This window comes from Schistocerca piceifrons, chromosome 4, assembly GCF_021461385.2.
Source record: "Schistocerca piceifrons isolate TAMUIC-IGC-003096 chromosome 4, iqSchPice1.1, whole genome shotgun sequence".
NCBI classification, from domain to species: domain Eukaryota; kingdom Metazoa; phylum Arthropoda; class Insecta; order Orthoptera; family Acrididae; genus Schistocerca; species Schistocerca piceifrons.
In genome coordinates, this window is record NC_060141.1 from 130,468,223 (window position 1) to 130,492,420 (window position 24,198).

A 24,198-nucleotide genomic window follows, 5' to 3' on the forward strand; every position below is an offset into this window, starting at 1 on the left:
GCCCAGTGAAATGGCGCATTATCATATATAAAAATTCCATCGTTGTTTGGGAGCGTGAAGTCCGCAAATGGCTGAAGATGGTTAATGATCACACATCATTAAGGAGCCACCACCAGCTTGATCAGTGCCTTGTTGACAAATTGCGCCCGTGGCTTCGTGGGGCCTGCGCCACACTAACTCTCCCGTCAGCTCTTACCAACTCAAATCTGGACTCGTCTGACCAAGCCTCGGCTATCCAGTCATCTAGGCTCCAACTGGTACGGTCACGAGTCCTAGAGAGGCGCTGCAAGCGATGTCGTGCTGTTAGCAAAAGCTCATTAACGCCACATTTCACCACATTGTGCTTATGGATACGTTCTTCGTACGTCCCACGTTAACTCCTGCGGTTATTTCACTCAGTGTTGCTTGTCTGTTAGCACTGACAACTCTACGCATGTGCTGCTGCTCTCTGCCGTTAAGTAAAGGCTTTTGGCCATTGCGTTGTCGATGGCGAGAGATGATACCTCAGATGTGGTATTCTAGGGACACTCTTCACACTGCGGATCACATAATATTGAATTCCACGACGATTTCCGAAATGGAATGTCCCATGCGTCTAGCTCCAATTACCATTCTGCGTTCAAAGTGTGTCAGGTCCCTTTGTGTAGCTGTAATCACGTTGGAAACCTTTCCACATGAATCACCTGAGTACAAATTACAGCACCGCCAGGCAGTGCATTCGCCTTTTGTACCCAGTGTACAAAATACTACCGCCTTCTGTATAAATGCGTATCGCTATCCCATGACTTCTATTACCTCAGTGTACACTGCTGTGATTTTATAAGAACTAGTGATAATTGAAGTGCAGATATTCACTGAGGTGCAGCGTGCGCTGCAAATAGCGTATGGCAGCGAAACTTGGTAGATATTCTAATCGATAATGCGGAACCTGCAATTTTTGCCGCGAGGTGCAAATCTGGCGCTGTAAAAGCAAGAAATATGTATACAAAATTTTCCATACAAATGGATTAGGAACGGAACGTGGATAGAAAAGTCAAGCACCTGGGAAGGGCATATTGTTGATTTTATTATCAACCACCACATACACAGTTTGTTCAATATGGGAACCAGAGACGTCGACAAGATGTTGCATACGTTGAACGACGTGATTATCGGGTGCTCGCGTCAGTTCCGGTGGAATCTGAGCAACACGTTCCTAAATAGTGGCCATCAGATCGGGTAGAGACCGAACGTGTTCCTGGTAAACGCATTCTTTTAGATATCCCAGGAGACAAAATTAGCATGGATTCAGATCAGGCCATCTTTGCAAGTCATGCGTCTGGAAAACCTCTGGAAATAAAGCGTTAGTGGAAGGCTGCATTAAGCAGATCTTTCACTGGCCGAGCGACATGAAGTGTTGCCACATCTTGCTTGATAACAGTGGTTTCCAGACATTTGCGCTCTTCCAAAGCAGGCATCACACGCTGTACGAAGAGGTCTCAATAACGTGTAGACGTCAACGGTTCACCTGACAGTCTCCCTAGGTGTACTCTTTTCGAAGAAGAACGGACCGATAATAACGGTGCTTGTGAATTCACACCACACAGTTACACGCGGTGAGTTCAATCGCTCTTTGTACCCAACACGCCCTTTAACAGTACCCCAAAATTATAGATTTCTATGTATGCACTGCACCCTGTAGTGTAAAATGTGCCTCGTGACTACATAGAATGTTGCCCGACCACGTATAATCAACTTCTATTTGTGCCAGAAATTCAAGAGCAAATTCAGAAAACTGCTGCGGATTTTGAAGTTTCAGTTACTGCAGCGTCTGAATCTTGTACTCGTACCAGTATAAAATAGGCCACAAAGTTTTCCGTATTATTGACCATGGGATGGACATTTCTCGTAGCACTCTATGAGCACTACCACGACCAGGGGTAAGTGCTCTTCAGTTACAGTCCGCAGCTCGTGGTCTCGCGGTCGCGTTCTCGCTTCCCGAGTGCAGGGTCCCGATTTCGATTGCCGGCGGGGTCATGGATTTTCACCTGCCTTGAAATGACTGAGTGTTCGTGTTGTCCTCATCGTTTCATCATCATTCATGAAAGTGGCGAGATTGGGCTGAGCAAAGGTTGGGAATTTGTATGGGCGCTGATAACCCTGCAGTTGAGCGCCCCACAAACCAAACATCATCATCTTCAGTTATAACCACCCGGTATGTGCACACGCGCTGAGCATCCAAAACGTCCTGAAAACTTGCCTAACAGTGTATTGGTCCACCTATGGAACGCAGTAGTCCAGCAAATGTGCGTGGCATCCATTTTACAAGTTCTTGGTGAGTTTCTGGAGGTATGATTCACTACGCGACCAGGCTCATGTCACGCAATTCCCGTAAATTAGGGGCAGGTCGTTTGTGGGTGCGGAGTTGGTGCCCGACACAGTCTAAAACGAGTTTCGTTGGGTTCCGAAGAGGCGAATTTGGACAGTAAGACTTCAACGTTGGTTCACTATCATGATCCTATGACCACTGTGTCTCCATTGTATTCTGGCCTTGATGAAGGTGTATCCGGACACGGCCGTCGAGGAGTTGTGACAAGAAACCGAATTCATCCGAGCAACCGACCCTTTTAACCGACACACGCTGCGATCTAGGAGATCCCGTGGTCACTGAAACCGTAACTCACGATGTCGGTGGGTCAACGTGGGAATACGCAGCGATCGTTTGCTGCAGAGCCCAATGTTCAGCAACACGCGCTGAACGGTTTACCCGTGAACACTTGCTCCTTCAGTAGCACTGTCAGATCTGCCGCAGATCGTCGCGTGTCCTATTTCATGGAGCGGATACACATCCGACCTCCGGCTAGCTCTTTATTCCCATGAAGTAATGAGTGCTGTCGACAAGGGATCTCAGATCGATTCCTAGATTTCCAGAAGGATTTTGATACCGTTCCTCACAAGTGACTATTAACCAATTTGCGAGCATATGGAGTATCGTCTCAGTTATGTGACTCGATTCGTGACTTCCTCACAGAGAGGTCACAGTTCGTAGTGATAGACGGTAAATTATCGAGTAGATCAGAAGTGAAATCTGGTGTTCCGCAAGGTAGTGTCATAGGCCCTCTGCAGTTACTGATTTACATAGAAGATCTTGGTGATAATCTGAGCAGCGCCCTTAGATTTTTGCAGATGACGCTGTAGTTTACCTTCTAGTAAAATCATCAGACGATCAATTCCAATTACAAAATTATGTAGAGAGAATTTCTGTATAGTGCGAAAAGTGGCAATTAGCACTAAACAAAGAAAAGTGCGAGGTCATCCACATGGGTACCAAACGAAATCCGATAAATTTTGGGTATACGATAAATCGCACAAATCTAAGGGCTGTCAATTCGAATAAATGCCTAGGAATTACCATTACGAGCAACTTAAATTGGAAAGACTACATAGATAATATTGTGGGGAAGGCGAAACAAAGACTGTGCTTTGTTGGCAGAACACTTAGAAGATTCGACAAACCCACTAGACATCCTACATTACACTTGTCCGTCCTCTGCTGGAATGTTGCTGCGCGGTGTGTGATCCTTGCTATGTTGTTGTTGTTGTTTTGGGGAAGGAGACCAGACACCGAGGCCATCGGTCTTACCGGATTAGGGAAGGACGGGGAAGGAAGTCGGCCGTGCCCTTTGAAAGGAACCATCTCGGCATTTGCCTCGAGCGATTTAGGAAAACCTAACCCAGGATGGCCGGACGCGGGATTGAACCGTCGTCCTCCCGAATGCGAGTCCAGTGTCTAACCACTGCGCCACCTCGTTCGGTGGATCCTTACTAGGTAGGATTGACGGAGGACATCGAAAAAGTGCAAAGAAGGGCAGCTCATTTCGTGTTATCGCCCAATAGGAGTGAGAGTGTCACTGATATGATACGCGAGTTGGGTTGGCAGTCACTGAAACAAAGTCGGTTTTCTTTGCGGCGAGATCTATTTACGAAATTTCAATCACCAACTTTCTCTTCGGAATGCGAAAATATTTAGTTGTCACCCATCTACGTAGTGAGAAATGATCATCATAATAAAATAAGAGAGCCGGCCGATGTGGCCGTGCGGTTCTAGGCGCTTCAGTCTGGAACCGCGTGACCGCTACGGTCGCAGGTTCGAATCCTGCCTCGGGCATGGATGTGTGATGTCCTTAGGTTAGTTAGGTTTAATTAGTTCTAAGTTCTAGGCGACTGATGACCTCAGAAGTTAAGTCGCATAGTGCTCAGAGCCATTTGAACCAATAAAATAAGAGAAATCAAGGCTCCAACGGAAAGATTTATGTGTTCCTTTTTCCCCCGCGCCATTCTAGAGTGGTATGGTAGAGAAGTAGTATGAAAACGGTTTGATGAACCCTCTGCCAGGCACTTACGTGTGAATTGAAGAGTAACCATCCAGATGTAGATGTAGATCCACCTTCTGTGGTGAGGCGTGGACGTCCAGCATTCTGAAGATAAAATTTTCTGTATTGTTAGGCAGCATCATATTTCTCCTACACGATAGACGTTCCGTCCCCTCTTCCCGGTCTTCTTCAGTATCTTGTGGTGCTCACGGTTAGCTGAACACGTTGTCGCCTACGAGTGGTTCACCGTCCTTCGACCACCTTCCATAAACGCCCGTGGCAGTTTCACGCGAATGAATTTGAATGTGGACAAAGTGTTGGTACACTTGTGTTGGGTGCTTCCGTAACCAAGGTAGTTGAAGTGTTTCATGTCTCAAGAGGCACCGTACCAAAGATTTATAACGCACACGGGAAAAACGGAAAACATCGTCGCCTAAGCCACAACGCGGGCGAAAGTTGGTGTTGAGTGATCGTGACGCATCGTCATTAAAGCAGATTGTGACAAAAAAAAAAAAAAAGCACGACAGCTGCAAAAGACAATGCACAACTGTAAGTCGCACTCACACCATCAGCTGGAGAACCAAAACCACTCATCACTGATGCAATTTTCGCAATAGGAGAACGTGACGCCGAAATCATAAAACCTATGGAGCAATGGAAGAAAGTCATTTAGTCGTATCTGTAGTGGCGTGGCAAGAAAGCCAAGCCACTCGGAGGTAGCCGAAAGGCACGCGTTAAGCTCACGCTGACTGGCGTGAGGTCTGGAACAGTTAAGGGAATTAATAGTAGCAAATAAAGTACGTAGTTGATATAATACTTAACTTTAATCCACAATTGTAGAACATCTCTCGTTATGGTACATGCTTCACAATATTAATTATCAAATGCTATGGCGCCTTGCTAGGTCGTAGCAAATGACGTAGCTGAAGGCTATGCTAACTATCGTCTCGGCAAATGAGAGCGTAGTTGTCAGTGATCCATCTCTGGCTAACAAGGGGAGGCCGCCAATTGTGAAATTCAGATTCGATTCGTACTGCGCATAATAAAAGCTCATGGCCGGAGGTATAATGTGGCAAAGCACCGAGATGCACTTCTCAGCCGTTGTCGAGAAAATCGACAGTTAAAAGAAACTGTTGCGGTGAAATACTCTCTCGATTACTAATTTTCTACACCGTCGTGGTGCAGCGGTAAGCGGTCGGATTCGTAATCCGAAAGTCGCCGGATCGATTCTCGCGCCATGCTACCTTTTTTTTTTAGTATTTGTTTTTTGTAATTCAAATATATATATATATATATATATATATATATATATATATATATATATATATATATATATATATATATATATACACTCCTGGGAATTGAAATAAGAACACCGTGAATTCATTGTCCCAGGAAGGCGAAACTTTATTGACACATTCCTGGGGTCAGATACATCACATGATCACACTGACAGAACCACAGGCACATAGACACAGGCAACAGAGCATGCACAATGTCGGCACTAGTACAGTGTATATCCACCTTTCGCAGCAATGCAGGCTGCTATTCTCCCATGGAGACGATCGTAGAGATGCTGGATGTAGTCCTGTGGAACGGCTTGCCATGCCATTTCCACCTGGCGCCTCAGTTGGACCAGCGTTCGTGCTGGACGTGCAGACCGCGTGAGACGACGCTTCATCCAGTCCCAAACATGCTCAATGGGGGACAGATCCGGAGATCTTGCTGGCCAGGGTAGTTGACTTACACCTTCTAGAGCACGTTGGGTGGCACGGGATACATGCGAACGTGCATTGTCCTGTTGGAACAGCAAGTTCCCTTGCCGGTCTAGGAATGGTAGAACGATGGGTTCAATGACGGTTTGGATGTACCGTGCACTATTCAGCGTCCCCTCGACGATCACCAGTGGTGTACGGCCAGTGTAGGAGATCGCTCCCCACACCATGATGCCGGGTGTTGGCCCTGTGTGCCTCGGTCGTATGCAGTCCTGATTGTGGCGCTCATCTGCACGGCGCCAAACACGCATACGACCATCATTGGCACCAAGGCAGAAGCGACTCTCATCGCTGAAGACGACACGTCTCCATTCGTCCCTCCATTCACGCCTGTCGCGACACTACTGGAGGCGGGCTGCACGATGTTGGGGCGTGAGCGGAAGACGGCCTAACGGTGTGCGGGACCGTAGCCCAGCTTCATGGAGACGGTTGCGAATGGTCCTCGCCGATACCCCAGGAGCAACAGTGTCCCTAATTTGCTGGGATGTGGCGGTGTGGTCCCCTACGGCACTGCGTTGGATCCTACGGTCTTGGCGTGCATCCGTGCGTCGCTGCGGTCCGGTCCCAGGTCGACGGGCACGTGCACCTTCCGCCGACCACTGGCGACAACATCGATGTACTGTGGAGACCTCACGCCCCACGTGTTGAGCAATTCGGCGGTACGTCCACCCGGCCTCCCGCATGCCCACTATACGCCCTCGCTCAAAGTCCGTCAACTGCACATACGGTTCACGTCCACGCTGTCGCGGCATGCTACCAGTGTTAAAGACTGCGATGGAGCTCCGTATGCCACGGCAAACTGGCTGACACTGACGGCGGCGGTGCACAAATGCTGCGCAGCTAGCGCCATTCGACGGCCAACACCGCGGTTCCTGGTGTGTCCGCTGTGCCGTGCGTGTGATCATTGCTTGTACAGCCCTCTCGCAGTGTCCGGAGCAAGTATGGTGGGTCTGACACACCGGTGTCAATGTGTTCTTTTTTCCATTTCCAGGAGTATATATATATATATATATATATATATATATATATATATATATATAATTCCCGGCAATCAGTTGCAACAATTATGCATATAATAAGTTGTTGAAAGTCGTTTGTCGTGGAAAAACTGGCGACTTCGAACATCATTATGTTTTCCGCAAACAAAGTTGTATTTCACAAATGTTATTAATTATTTTCATAATGTTAACCACGTATAGTTAACGGAAGACGTAGAAACGATATTCCGAAACGAATACGTATAGCGTAAGTCAAACGTTCGAATTAGAATAGAGATCCCACGAACACAAACTTGCTGTGGCAGGTATGAAATATAAACTCCGTTACTCGCTCGTTACACTTGAAGGACAGATGTTGAATGGGCCGAAACGAGCCGCCGCATAACAGCGTAGTTGCCTGCTAACTTCGAAAGAAGGTAGATGCGGTCCCTAGCGCAACTTATAACATCGTCGAAAATCAGTGTGGACGGGAGAGCTTTGGTACACCCTGCTAAACAAACGGAAAAATGGAGGCGGTACAATTGGAGAGCGATCCGCCTTTACCAACATGCATAAGCAATTCATTAATAGTTTATATATATATATATATATATATATATATATATATATATATATATATATATATATTTGAATTACATAAAACTAATAACAAAAAAAATTGCATGGCGCGAGATTCGAACCGACGACCTTCGAATTACGAACCCGAGCGCTTACCGCTGCGCCACGACGGTGTAGAAAATTAGTAATCGTAGAGAGTATTACACCGCAACGGTTTCTTTTAACTGTCGATTTTCTCGACAACGGCTGAGAAGTGTATCTTGGTGCTTTGCCACATTACACCTCTGGCCATGAGCTTTTATTATGCGCAGTATGAATCGAATCTGAATTTCACAATTGGCGGCCTCCCCTTGTAAGTCGGCTGTACAACTGGGGCGAGTGCTAGTCAGTCTCTCTAGACCTGCCGTGTGGTGGCGCTCGGTCTGCAATCACTGACATTGGCGACACGCGGGTCCGGCGTATACTAATGGACCGCGGCCGATTTAAAGGCTACCACCTAGCAAGTGTGGTGTCTGGCGGTGACACCACAGTATCAATCTTGTTTCACACTGCTGCCATTTTGTGGCTGAGTTTACGTGTGGCCTGTGCTCTCGCACGCCTACGATGCAGACTGTTTGCTGCCAAGAGTGAAATGTGACGGCGGTTCAGTGACGATTTGGCCAGGTATATGGTGGTATTTCATGGGCCTATGTTTTCTATGCAAGGTCGCATTACAATCAAGTGTTATGTTACTGTTTTGGCTGAGCAAGTACATGCCGTAGTAGAATATTTGTTTTCCAATGGTGATACTGTGTTCCAGTCACTGCACCCTGTCCACACAGACGATGTCCTCCACGACTGTTTGGTGAGCACGAGGATGAATTGTCACATCTCCCCTAGCCACCACAGTCATCAGATCTCAGTATTATTGAGCCATTGTGGTCAACCATGAGAAGAGAGTACTGTGTGTTCGCTATCCACCTCCATCATCATAGTCTTGCGACTATGTTGCCAGAACAATGGTATAAGATGCGCTCCAAAACAATTCAGGACCTATTTTTATCCAGTTCTAGATGACCGGAAGCTGTTTTGGATGCCAACCGTTTTCCTACACCGTATTAGGCACGCTGATGTGGTGAGTTTCTGGTGTTTCCGTATTCTTGCCACATTAGTCATAGGACTGAACTACAGAACCAGATAAAATGACCACCGCCAGTACTCAGAAGAGTCGCTGTATGCATTTACAGCACTAGACGAGCTGGAAGCAGTCAGTACGCAGCCAAGTCTCCACGACTGTCTACTGTTTGTCCCTTTGGAGTACTGCGCCCCTCAGCTGTAGAAGGAGGCAGACGGACTCTCACGAAGAATGTGACAATCGGCGTGGTCTCGCAGATTTTCAGCTGGGTTAGGATTCGGGGAATCTGGGATTGAGAGTAAACTGAAATTTGAAAGTACTGTGAAATCTTAGTCATGGTCTTCCGGATATTACTGATAGCCCCATCATACTGCTGGTACTTGCTATTCTATTCAGCGACATTAATCCTCTCCTTTCTGTCGGTGTTAACTATGGGGGAAAATTCTTAACCAAATCGGTTATTAAAGAGTTCTTCTCAAACAGGTAAATAACGGGTGCTCAAAAAGTCAGCATAAATTTGAAAACTGAATAATTCACGGAATAATGTAGATAGAGAGGTACAAATTGACACACTTGCTTGGAATGACATGGGGTTTTATTAGAACCAAAAAAATACAAACCTTCAAAAAATGTCCGACAGATGGCGCTTCATCTGATCAGAATAGCAATAATTAGCATAACAAAGTAAGGCAAAGCAAAGATGATGTTCTTTACAGGAAATGCTCAATATGTCCACCATCATTCCTCAACAAATGTTGTGAACGACACTGTAAAGCATGTCCGGAGTTATGGTGAGGCATTGGCGTCAGATGTTGTCTTTCAGCATCCCTAGAGATGTCGGTCGATCACGATACACTTGCGATTTCAGGTAATCCCAAAGCCAATAATCGCACGGACTGAGGTCTGGGGACCTGGGAGGCCAAGCATGACGAAAGTGGCGGCTGAGCACACGATCGTCACCAAACGACGTGCGCAAGAAATCTTTCACACGTCTAGCAATACTTTTTTTTTGTTCTAATAAAACCCCATGTCATTCCAAGCATCCAAGCATGTGTGTCAATTTTTACCTCTCTATTTACATTATTCCGTGGTTTATTAAGTCTTCAAATTTGTACTGACTTTTTGATCACCCGGTATGTAGAGAATACACGCCTTTCGTGCAGCAGAAAAAGTAATTGAAATGAAAATTCGAAACTTTGGAAACTAATGCCATTTTTTCCCCACGATGCACAAGTATCACCGATGTAGACAAACAATCCACCCTGGTTTCGAACTATATACACAGCAGTGTAGTCCGGAAGACTGAAATCTCTTGGCTCCTCGGTTTATTTAAACGACGACGTCTTCCACTGTGAAACGTTCGCTGTCTTCTCGCATGACTCTCGCCGGCGTTCACCTCTGACATTAACAGTTCGTGGAAATGCGCGGCTTCCAAGACTGCTATTCACGGAGGCGCCACTTGGTCAGTCGTAATACGCTTTCACACAGTCAAACTATTAACGCCGCAAATACGCCATTTTGGAAACAACGCCAGCAGACGCGAAATACAGGAAGACCTGCGGAGGATCGATGGTTAGTGCAGGAACTGGCAGTTGACCCTAAACGTAAATAAATGTTATGTATAGAGCATAAAAAGATGAGGAGAGCCATTGCAGTTCGATTGTACTACGGGTAATAGACTATTGAAAACAATAACCAGCTACGTAATGCGGAATGTTCACGTAACACTAAGTGTAAGCAGATGCCAGACTGAGGTACATTGGAAGAATCTGAAGGAAGTGTACCGCATTGACAAAATCAGTGGCTAACGAAACACTTTAGTGCTGCCTATCGGTCTGGGACTCTTAACAAGGCAGATCAAAATAAGAGATAAAGAAGAGTCATCGAAGAGTGGTGCGTCTCGTCAGCACATAGTTTATTTGGCGCGAGAGCATTACGGTGACGTTCAACAAACTCCAGCAGCAGACGATACAAGAGAGAGTTCTACTGGTGTAATTCCAGGACGAGTTGGGTAATATAATACTTCTTTGCTCGTAATATGTCGTGTGTAATAATCACGACGAGCAGCCAGAGGAATTAGTTCTTCGCAAGCACCGTTTGCGAATGGAACAGGAAAGCATCCCCTGTCACACACCGTTAGGTGGTGTGCAGAGTACAATTGCTTAATTGTCCCTTCTTGGTTTGAAAACCTATGCACATTTGATTTTTACTGTCTGTAGTCATGGTAACAGCAAACACGATTAGTAGTGACAGTTTATCAGTTTTCATATAGGTGTGCCTCACCAGCGCACATCACTTAATCTAAGCCAAGTAGTCCAGTCTTTAAATATGGGAAGTGGACGTATTCAGTGGTTACGTACGAGAAGTGGATTTAAAATGTGACTTTACAGAGAGTGCCTGCTTTGTAGCATACATGTTTGGACTACTAAGCTGCTGAGGCTGTTCAAGAGTGGAGAAACTCACTCGTGCAACCTTCCGGTTGTAGCCACAAATGCTTTCATTGCTTTCAATTTTCAATTTCTGCGCTCGCTGCTCCGGCACCATGTGCAGGGAGAAAGCGATTGCTATCCCTGACAATAGTACCCAACCGAGCGACATATTGGAGGCGTCGGGCGGTCAGCAGGTCTGACGGACGCGCGGCTTTCTCCTGATTGCGTGCTGACTGGACTCCAGATGTAGTCACGAGAACGGCTGGAGCTTTCAGATCCGCGAACATCCTACAGCGTTACAGTTGGATGTTGTCTGTAGGATAGCCACTTTCAGTTTTCATTTATGTTATCACTTTATTTCACGAATCAGTTATTGCTGAGTTGTGAAAAGATGGTATTCTGTACCAAGGATCGACTGGAAACTGTTTGGTTGGCTAGTACAGTCTTTGAAGCTTAAGGAGCTCACCTGTTTTGTTTCTGGCACAGCGGGCCAGCTGCAGCGCGGGCCTTCAGGCAAGGTACTCTGTGTTAAGCCGTCATCATACGGGACGAGTTAGCTATGGCGAACGTGATGCTCTAAGTGTTTTGTAGCGTCACTTCCTCCTGTTTCACGTTGAGGAGCCATTTCGTCACGTGAAAACATAAGTTATGCGATATTTTGGCAACGTGCCACGTAACTAGTACCAAAAAGATGCAAGATCAGTCTCAATGTAACAAGCAGAACTTATAAGACGCCATATTGTGTTGTTCGTTTTCAGTTGAAGCTCATATTGTGGACTTCCTGTTACAACTTGCACTGTATTACCATATGTTATTACCAAGCAGCAGCACATTCAATATCTCGAGAAAACGTCGTTGTTGGTACGAGTAGTTATAATAAAACGACGCGGTACGCTATATGAGTGGTTAAAGCATTTTCGTGTTACGTCTCGTGAGTTATTCAAGTACGTCGTTTTACAGCAATAGCACATTGAAGATTCAAACAAGAACATGTTCTAGGTAGGATTTGTTGTAATTAAATGTCTGCTAGTAACATAGCGGTGACTGAAGCCTTCAGAAGACCGTAACACAAAATACAAAGTCGTTCACTGTAGAACTTAAGCGTAGAGTAGTTGGTAGGGGCCCCATACTGTGATACATTGAGTAGCGGATTCACGTACTGCTGTATCAAGTATTTTTTATTTTTCACTTTTGGGTTTTCTAGATCATTGTGCGACCTTCTTAATAGATTAATAGAAATATTTTCCGTAATATTCGTTGTTATATAAATAAAAATGCGCTTTCTGTCAGAAGTGAGTTTGTTCGATTTTGTAAACTTTTATGGGATGATGTCCTTACTGGCTGGAAATGTATCTTTCTTTTTTGTCATGTTACATGTTCATGCATACTGAAGTTTTTATTTATGTATACTACATAGCCGGCCGTTGTGGCCGAGCGGTTCTAGGCGCTTCAGTCCGGAACCGCGCGACTGTTATGGTCGCAGGTTCGAATCCTGCCTCGGGCATGGATGTGTGTGATGTCCTTAGGTTAGTTAGGTTAAATTAGTTCTAAGTTCTAGGGGACTGGTGACCTCAGATGTTAAGTCCCAAAGTGCTCAGAGCCATTTGAACCAATCTCGTCCCGTGTTCCGATTTTTCTGTCTCCTTAAGTTCGACTTCCCGTCTGCGACCACGTCAACGTTAGCTGCCTAGCTGCCTCGTCCCGTGTGACGAGACTTTTAAACCTGGGTGTTATACTTTGGTCGCAGAGCACGTGAGAGTTATGGCATTAAATGGAGCCGGTCGCTGTGTTTGGTGTTTGCTAAGGAAGCTCATGTTAATGCTGTTATTCGTCCGCATTGTCTGTTTGCAAAGTGATTTCATTAAGTGCTCGTGAGGTATTGATACTTCGTGGTAAAATTAACACTGATTTACGTAATGAGGCTGCCGTGAACGGAAGAATACTCGGCCTGTCACTGCGAGTTCGTCTTATGAGGTCCATAGTCATAAACCTGGATACAGAATCCGATTAGTAGTGCAGTCAACTTATTCGCTCTTACATTCAGTTTAGTTTATTAAACATTTTATTTGGAGTATATAACTTTGATCTATATTGTTTGCATATCTGATGTCCTTGCTATATGCCTTGTGTTGCTTTCAGGCTATTTATAATTTCACCCAGTGACTTTTTGAATTACACAACGTGGAAATCGCATACTTTGTCTCATTTAAACCTCCTTGGACATTAACTTGGCTGTGTAAGGATATAACATAAATTCTGGCGCTACTACATCATAGCGACTTACAAAACGCTGCTTTCTTATGACATAAAATGTGAATCTGGCACATTCGCCTCGTATTTCCTATCAAAAGTAATATTTCTGTTTTAATGATTAAGTGTTCCCGTTCTTCGCCTGAATTTCACAGCTGATAAAGGAGGTTTTGCTGCCGATGCTGTTCGGAGAAACGCTATATGTGATTCTGTAAAAGTGTATTTATCCGGTGTTTCACAAGCAATCACGAAGTATTTTTCGCGTTCTTTTTTAACAAATTTTGATAAACCATGACTGTTTATATCGTTCGAATCACATAGTCTTTCTAACGACTTTAAGTCGTGTTGCAAGGAAATACTTTTGTTGAGATTTTACAATTGAATTTTCAGATTCACTTACGGTCAGTCTACGGATAAATGTGCCTAAAAGTGTTACATTACGCGATTAAAGTGTGTCCTGCTCAATTAACCTTCATTTGTCTTGCTACAGTCAGATTGCCTTCATTTATTTATTATACGGGCCAAGACTTTAATAAAGTTTAGTCACTTCATGTCAGAGAATATTCCGTTTATCGCACACTAGAAAACCAGATTTCGAAAAGAGCAGACCTGTTATGCAGTTTTATCTCCTATTTTATGAAAATAATAGTTGCCATGAACGCACGAAAACGCCAGTGGTGGTAATGAGAATGGAGCGTCAAGAAAAAGATGATGTTACGAATGGCGTCAGGCAGCGTTGCAGCCTGTCACCATCACTGTTTAGTTGTACGCCGAAGAAGCAATAAAGATAACGAATTTCGGAGCAAAATTAGAAGTTGAAGTGGAACAGACAACAGTACTCAGGTTCGCCGAGGACATGGCCCTTCTGCCCCGTTGTAAGGAAGTTGTTGAAAAGAATAGCACCGAATATGGTTTAAATGGAGCCAAGTCGAATATGATGATGAGTTGTAGAAAGGAGAATAACCACTTCCACAAAATCAAGGAACTTGTTCATGGGCTGTGATAAAACTGAGAAAGAAGAGAATCGAACCGTTTGAGGCGTGGTGTTACAGACAGACGTTGAAAATTAGATGCACTGATAAGAAATGAGATACCAGCCACCAAGTTAAGTAACAAAATAAATTTCCAAATCCTGGAAAAGTGGACAACATACTAGACAGTATAAACTCTAGAGAGGAAGCGGAGTAGGCTTCGGGTATGGAAGCGAAACGTGAGCCATCGGGAACAGAGAAAAGAGCTGTCCGAAAGCATTTGAAATGTGGTGCAATCGAGATATACTTAAAAGTAAGTGAACATATTATGAAACGAAGAAGTAATAAAAAGAGCAGCCGAGGGAAGAAGACTATGGACTACCTTTGTCACGGGAACCAATATGTTCATACGGCCTTGCTTCGGTACCCGGGGATTGTTCGTTCTTCCAGTTCTGGTAAGAGCAGGAGAGAGGGAATATAGCAGGGGCAGATCTAGACGAGGATATTCGACATAGGACATTGAGGATACTGCAGAACTTACGAACTGAGATACGAGAGGGAAATCGATACTGGCAGTCGGACAGAGAGTCAGAGATTGTGCAGTGGCGTCGCGTAAACGCGTCTGTGTTGTGTAATCTTGCTAGACATAAATACGTGAAAATGTATGACGGCGTTGTTATTTTTCTGTCACGGTATAAACTAAATTTCATCGTTTTTGTATGTCCATCCTTTTGGCAGGAGGTCTTCGGGACGACGGCCGTTTACCATTGTGAAAAAAAGAACACCTACAGCCGTCCTTACGATTTTATTTTACTTTGTTGCAACCAGTTTCGGTGCTTCACTGTTCCATCTTCAGGCATTAGTTGATGTGGAACAGGTTGATACGATCCCTGTATATATGGCATGAGTTCATGTTACAATGTTTGAATGTTTCTCCAGTCAGTTGGCAGTTGATGATTAGGCTGCTGACACACTATCTGCGTATCCAGTTAAGCTGGCAACTGATGCGATAAATGTAGGGATCGTATCAACACGTTTCGCATGAACTACAGACTGAAGACGGCGCATTGAAGCACCGAAGTTACTTGCAACAAAATAAAATAAAACCATAAGGATGGCTGTTGGTGTTTTATTTCCTCACAGATTTCATCGTGGACGTTATGTAGCAAAATTTCAGACTGTAAATACTGTGAGCGTCACTGAGTACTGTAAACAGCAGTGACAATGCTTACACGAATGGGCTGTATTTGTCGTGGTTAGAATGAAATGTTTGCACGTAACTGAGTTGCACGAACTAATGTACTTTTAGTTTATGAGCTTGTGTGCGCGCGCGTTGAAACATAAACTGTCGCCGTGGAGATTTCCACACTGGTCATTGGCTTCGGTACTATTTTCCCCAGAACTGTGAATACATGATCCTGATTGCTAAAAGCGGATCGACTGTAGTTTCGTGATCGGCGAGACAAGGTGAATGTTATACTGTTTTAATACTGTGTACGGGGCACTGATAACGAAATCGTGTGTGTAGGAAGCGTTATTGTCGCGAAAGTGGACCTACACAACAACGAATATGTCAGATCGGCCTATAATTTAAGAACTCCAACGAAGATAATATTATATTTGGAAGAATCATGTACTAAGCAAGAGGATTATCCGTAGCAATTTCGTTACTGATGGAGATGCAAAATTACGCCTTCACCGTGAATGGGCTGCCGCTGACGTCACAACGCATCGTCTACAAAAAGATAAGCTGCAACGCCAAGGGCTCTCCCCCTGTAAAACATTTTATATTGTTTCAAATGTAATTTCTTTCTCTTTTGCGAAAAACGTTTCTCAGTATTTGCTTTCCTTAAAAGTAAATGCAATTTCAGTTAAGCATGTTTGCAATCTGCGGCCGCGCGGGATTAGCCGAGCGGTCTGAGGCGCTGCAGTCGGACTGTGCGGCTGGTCCCGGCGGAGGTTCGAGTCCTCCCTCGGGCATGGGTGTGTGTGTGTGTGTTTGTCTTTAGGATGATTTAGGTTAAGTAGCGTGTAAGCTTAGGGACTTAGCAGCTAAGCCCTATAAGATTTCACACATATTTGAACATTTTTTTGCAATCTGCGTCGACATTGTTGGTTCTATCATTAACAGGTAGTCATCAAAGTTTGCTACCTCCATCTTTCTCCTTTATTTTATTGTAGCTGGTATTCTATGTGTTTTAACATATATTTTGGAGGCATGTGGGTTTACGAAATTGTACCATGTTTCATTAAGTGCATTTACGGATTTTGTTGTGGTATGTGGGGCTCCGCTTAAGTCGTGGCGTCCGACATCAGATTCCGAGCGCTGACCAAACACAGTAAGGCTGCTCGTTCGCTATTGGTGCAAGGCACGCTAACAGTGGGAAATTTGATTTTGACAGCAGTCAGCTACGTGACGTGTGTTTGTATTGTGTAGGACGTCGTATTACTGCATATTCACGACCAAATGCGAGATTGTTTGGCTCTTCATTAATAAGAGAACAAAATTACAGCCATTTCTTTAAAAAGTCACGAAATGATTAACGAGATCTCTGACGTGTTTTATGTTTTTTTGTTTATTTTTTTGTATTTTGAGATTGTTACCAAATTCTGATGTGGTTACTTTGGTTAATTTAGGAAGAAATATGCATTCTTTTTACTTTAAATAATCAAAGTTAGCGGTCAGAATTACTTAAAGTACACTACAAAGCAAAAGACGACGCACCACGAAGGAATTATCCAAATGGGACGGAAATCGGTAGATGTAATGTACAGACAAATAAATGATCACAGTTACAGAAACATTGGATGATTTATTCAAGAGAAAGAGCTTCACAAATTGATTGTCCACCTCTGAACCTTATGCGAACAGTTATTCGGCTCGGCATTGATTGATAGAGGATATCGTGCTAATTTCTGTCCAAATTGCGGGTCAAATCATCAAAAATCACATGCTGATTGGAGGGCCCAGCCCATAATGCTCCAAACGTTCTCAACTGGGAAGCGATCCGGCGACCTTGCTGCCAGAAATAGAGCTTGGCAAGCACGAAGACAAGCGGTAGAGGGCCTCGCCGTGGGCGGGCGGCCATTATCTTGCTGAAACGTAAGCCCTGGATGGCTTGCCATGAACGGCAACGAAACGGTGCGAAGAATATCGTCGATATACTACTTGTGGCGTGGCGTGGCGGGGTTTTGTTCCTCTGTGCAGGCTGCGCATTAAAATTCACCTACATCAGAACAACGTCTGCTCGATGTCCCTTCACTCGGCAACGCAGATACTTACAAGATAATGTAATAGCAGCGTTGATCAAAAACACTATCTAATATCTACAATTACTGAGGCCGCGCAACTTTAGTAATGAAATAAAGTTCTGTAGAAAAATACTGTCATTCAATTTTATCGGGCAGTAAGAAAATGGACTGGCTTCTGGAAAATAAGGTCTGAAATTTCCACAGAAAAATGTTTATTTTGTCCTTAATAGCCAAAGAAAAGGTACTATTCAGTCCACAATTAAACTGTTGGCTATTACCTTCCGGTTCGTGATTCATACATACATTTTACACGCACAGCAGCCAGAAATCTGTGCCGGCCGGGGTGGCCGAGCGGTTCTAGGCGCTACAGTCTGGAATCGCGCGACCGCTACGGTCGCAGGTTCGAATCATGCCTCGGGCATGGATGTGTGTGATGTCCTTAGGTTAGTTAGGTTTAATTAGTTCTAAGTTCTAGGGGACTGATGACCTTAGAAGTTAAGTCCCATAGTGCTCAGAGCCAAACAAACAAACAGAAATCTGTCCTAACCCGACCGGAATTTAAACCACGTTTTCACAGTTCTTAATTCCACCTCTAACATGAGTTATTACATTCGGTCCTTGTTGTGTGTTTCTAAAAAGAACTGCTCGCCAAAAATGTTCAGTGGTTGAATACTGAAACTTGCCACTCGGATACTATGAAGGCCAAATTTTCACACGCGAATATCTTTCCAACAAAACAATTCGAAAACTTCCAAACTTCACAAAACTGTCCGTAAAAGCAATTGCTATTACGGCCACGCAATCTGGAAGCAAGAAGCCAATTGTTTCTTCATTTCGCACATTATTTTGACTGCCACTAGTAACATGACCGTCCGCGTTCAAAGCTACAGAGCGACTCCCTTCTTGCAGCCTCACTCCCAGTATAACTATCGGGTAACGAGCGGGAACCATCTCAATTCTGATTGGCAGACATACTCACTGCCAATCAGAATGCTCGCTCATGATCCCGTCAAAACTGACCTACACCAATCTTTACACACAGACGCATTTGTGTCAATCTGACATCCAAATATTAAAGTAATGTTTAATAAACGAAAACGAAAAGACAATAATTCTGGATATATTATTTAGATACAGATTTTACTATAGCTGACTTTCTAGCTGCTCTGTTACAATAGCAATCACACCTAGACATACGTCATCAGCAAAGTGGGTAGATTCCCTTCGGATCACTTTCCCACGACAGGCTTGTGTTAACTCTTGCCGGTTACTTAGAACAGTACACAATGCAACATTTAAATCTGACGAATGTCCCACGTACACACTCTCATTTACTCATATTTATTGCCACAACCATATTAGACTCAAATAACAATATTGTCTGATTTTTATATTACGAAAACGAAAAATAATTAAAGTTTTAATACGAAAATCTCAATTAACTCTGCACACAGATTTCTGTTTTTTTTTTAAATGATACCAAAAGATAATTATATTTCCTAACTGAACTTATGGAACTAAGTGTCGGTTTTTGACTTTTTTAGTAATTATTTCTATCTCTGAAACTATGATAGTTTCAATGTTGAAATTTTTATACAATCGTCTTCTAAATAACGAAAGGTAGTGTACAGATTTTGAAAATGATTGAATAATATTTAATATTGTTTATTTAGGTTCATAGGTGGCATGAATACACAGTCGCTTGAAGTGACTCAGGAGCCGTTCTCACGCTGCGGTAGCAGCAGGTGTACATGACATTGATAGGACACAACTTGCGGTTTCCTTCACAGCCTCCAGCCCCAATACTGCAGGCTGTATAGCAACGAATGTTATCCCGCATTAACTCGCGGTATTACACACTGTGCTGTGAGGCTGCCGCGAATGACAACCAAAGGGGCTCTGGTGTGTCAGAAAACATCACCCGAGATCATCACTCCTGGTTGTCACGCCGCAAGGCTGGCGACGGTTGGCTTGGTGTTCCACCGCTGTCAGGGACGGCTCCGTGCACTATTAGAAAAGGGACGCGTCTCTGAATGCACTCACGGTAACACAGCATAGGTTTGTGTTTCTGTGCGCCATGCACTAAACCTCTATGGATAACTGGTTGCCATTCCCTTGTTTTTTGGATTACGTTTTCTTTGGATTAAGTGACTGATAATGGAAGCAAGTTTTAAGAAAAGTCATGTTCGTAGATTTGTCGATCGGGAAAAAGGAATCGACAATGTAAAATAGTGTAATAAGCTCTAAATTCTCAGAAAAATAGCTGCGAGCTGAAGGTAAAACGGTAAATAAGAGCAGATGACCAAAAAAGAATTTCTCGGATTGAACTATATGTAAGACAGGGATGTAGGCTTTCGCCCTTAATGTTCAGTCTATACATCGAGGAAGCAATGACGGAAATAAAAGGAAGGTTCAGGAGTCTGTTCTAAATTCAGGAACAAGAGACAGCCATGATAATGTTCGCCGATGACGTTGTTATCTTCAGTCAAAATGAGGAAGAACTGCAGAACTACTTTTATGAAATGAATATTCTGTTGAGTACACAGTATGGACTGAGAGAAAAACGAAGAAATATTAAAATAATGAGTAGCAGAAAGTAGGTCAGAGATAACGTTAACATCAATGTTGAAGACCACGATGTAAATGGAGTGACCGAATGCTTGTACCTTGGAAGGAAAATAACACATGACCAGCGAAACAAAGAGGTAATAAAAACATAATAGCAGAGGCAAAAATTGCATTCCTGGCAAACAGAAGTGTACTGGCATCACATGTCTCAATTTGAGGAAGTAACTTCTGAGAAAGTACGTTTGGAGCTAAGAATTGTATGGAAGTAAATCATGGATTGTGGAAAAACCGGAAAAGAAGAGAATCCAAGTGTTTGAGATGTGGTGCTGTGGAAGGATGTAGAAAATTGTTGAAGTACCTTCCGTGACATATCGTTATATAGGGTGTACGTGAGCACTTTTGAATAGTGACGTTTACATGCTGCACAGAAAAAACTGATACGATGTATTTTGTAGTGGGGAATGGGAAAATTCATCTGGAGACGTCTACCAACGAAGCCCTTAATCGTGAAAGTGCATATGCGATCTATGACTGAAAATAATTATGGTAAAAGTGCCAGCCCGATCGCGAGCTCTCAGTGGGACATTACGTCCGTCTTCGAAGCTTTGATAAAATTATATACATATGGGTTACAACTTAGCGTAACGTTAGTCGTTATTCCATGAATGAAACTCAATGAAATGATATCGGCAAAGTCTTAGTGAAATATACCTGTGCAGGACAAGAAAATGAGCGGTAAACGTAAATGCAAAAAAAAAAAGAATGTGTGGTATCGATAGCTACGATGCCACAACGTAGGTGCGCTCTGCTAGGTTGGCACTACGACAGACACCGACGACAGCGCACTCTAGCCGGAGCGGAGAGCTCTACGAGCTCCGCTCCAGATTCTGCCGCATTGCATCAAGAGCAGACGGCCTGGAAACATCGCTTCAACCTCAGCTTTCTATTGAGACTATGTACTACCCACGACTGGTCTAAGGCTTCGCACCTCAGTGCAAAGTTATGTATTCAGTTAATATTGTGAGATAGTAAAACCATTTCTAAGAGCAGTACCGAGAGAATCTTACCTCACTTGCTCCTAATCACTTCCTACATTCGCCCTACCCATTCAGTTTACAGTAGCAGACCCAGGCGGGTTACAAAAGAATGAAGTTTGGGATTTAACATCCCATAGGCGGGGATACTGACCTTTGATAGAACAAGGAAGAGGAAAAAGATCAGCCGTGGACTTTTCGAAGCAACCATAATGATGTTTAAAATAACTATCATTTATAGTCTTGTCTCATATGCAATTTTTAATTTGGTCACATGTTTCGACCACTCAGGATCATCTTCAGATCGAAGTACAAGGGTCACTTCAAAAGAAATGCGCACTATTTTGTTTTAATCCATCTTTCATTCTACGTATTTGAAAGTTTTACAGTGTGTAGGTACATCCTTTAGGAACAATATTTTCATTTCTCCACATAATTTCCATCTCTCTCAACTGCATTACGCCATCTTGGAACCAGCGCCTGTAAAATTCTGGACCAACCTGTTGGAGCCACCGTTTCGCAGCGTGCACAAGGGAGTCACCATCTTCAAACCTTGTTCCACGAAGAGAGTCTTTCAGTTTCCCAAAGAGATGATAGTCACATGGAGCCAGGTCAGGACTGTAAGGCGGGTGTTTCAGTGTTCTCCATCCGAGTTTTGTGATCGCTTCCATGGTTTTGTGACTGACATGTGGCCGTGCATTGTCGTGCAACAGCAAAACATCCTGCTTTTGCCGAAGTGGTCGAACACGACGCAGTCGAGCTTGAAGTTTCTTCAGTGTCGTCACATATGCATCAGAAATTATGGTGGTTCCACTTGGCATGATGCCCACAAGCAAGAGTCCTTCCGAATCGAAAAACACCGTAGCCATAACTTTTCGAGCAGAAGGAGTGGTTTTGATTTTTTTTTTTTTTTCTTGGGTGAATTTGCATGATGCCACTCCATTGATTGCCTCTTCGTCTCTGGTGAAAATTGATGGAGCCATGTTGCATCACCTGTCACAATTCTTCCAAGAAATTCATCTCCACCAATCTCTTACTGTTCCAAAAGTTCGCTGCATACCATTTTTCTTGTTTCTTTGTGAGGCACTGTCAACATCCTGGGAACCCAACATTTTCAGTATTCTGCAAACACTTCCTTCCCCTATCCAAACGTAGCGTGACAATTCGTTCAGTGTGATGCGTCTGTCAGCAGTCACCAATTCGTTAAATCTCTGCACATTGTCTGGAGTGTGTGCAGTACGAGGCCTGCCGCTGCGAGGACAATCCTCTATATTGCCGTGCCCGCTTTCATCACGTAACCTGCTTGGCCATCGACTAACTGTACTGCGATCGACAGCAGCATCTCCATACATCTTTTTCAACCTCTTGTGGATGCTTCCCACTGTCTCGTTTTCACAGCATAGGAATTCTATGACACCACGTTGCTTCTGACGAACGTCAAGTATAGCAGCCATCTTGAAGACACGCTGTGACGGCGCCACTCACGGGAACAGGTTGAACTAAGTTTGAAAATATGCTGGAAGGATGTATCTACACACTGTAAAACTTTCACACATGCAGAATGAAAACCGTATTTTTATAAAAATAATGTGCATTTCTTTTGGAGTGACCGTCGTAGTTGCGACAGCAACCATCTTGTCTACTCACAAGGGAACCTCCCCATCGCACCCCCCTCAGATTTAGTTATAAGTTGCCACAGTGGACAGATCTTGAAAAACTGAACACAGATCAGTCGAGAAAACAGGAAGAAGTTGTGTGGAACTATGAAAAAAATAAGCAAAATATACAAACTGAGTAGTCCATGCGCAAGATAAGCAACATCAAGGATAACGGGAGCTCAGGAGTGCCGTGGTCCCGTGGTTAGCGTGAGCAGCTGCGGAACGGGAGGTCCTTGGTTCAAGTCTTCCCTCGAGTGAAAAGTTTACTTTCTTTATTTTCGCAAAGTTATGATCTGTGCGTTCGTTCATTGACGTCTCTGTTCACTGTAATAAGTTTAGTGTCTGTGTTTTGCGACCACACCGCAAAACCGTGCGATTAGCAGACGAAAGGATGTGCCTCTCCAATGGGAACCGAAAATATTTGATCACAAGGTCATAGGTCAACCGATTCCTCCACAGGAAAACACGTCTGATATATTTTATACGACACTGGTGACAGCATGTGCGTCACATGACAGGAATATGTTGTCGATCCACCTAACTTGTACACTTAGCGAATGGGTAAAAAGATTCTTCTACCTTGTCCGATTTAGGTTTTCTTGTGGATGTGATAATCACTCCCAAAAAAGTGTGTTTCGATGTTTGTTTAGGTGTAGCGTCCCCATACTACGGCGCAGTTATCTCGCATCGGACGGACAGACAAATAATTGTCTGAAAATAAAAAATTATATCTTAACTCGCGGGAAGATTTGAACCAAGGACCTCTCGTTCCGCAGCTGCTCACGCTAACCATGGGACCACGGCGCTGCTGGGCTAACACTTTCCTTGATGTTCCCTATCTTGCACATGGACTACTCAGTTTGTATATTTTGCTTATTTTTTTCATAGTTCCACACAACTACTTCCTGTTTTCTCGATTGATCTGTGTTCTGTTTTTCAAGGCCTATCAACTGTGCCAACTTATAACTAAATCTGAGGGGGGTGCGATGGGGAGGTTCCCTTGTCAGAAACACGTATCAGGATCTTGAGTAGACAAGAGCGGTAGCTGACAACTACTTGGATCTGAAGATGACCCTGAGTTATCGACGCATTTAATCTAATTAAAATGTGCATCTGAGACGGAGCAATAAACGAGAATTATCTTATATATCAATACAGTTGCTGAGTCTCATAAGACGAATATGTCGGCTGTAGTGACGTCATGATATTGCCATAAGGGCAGAAGGTAAACCGGCAAAG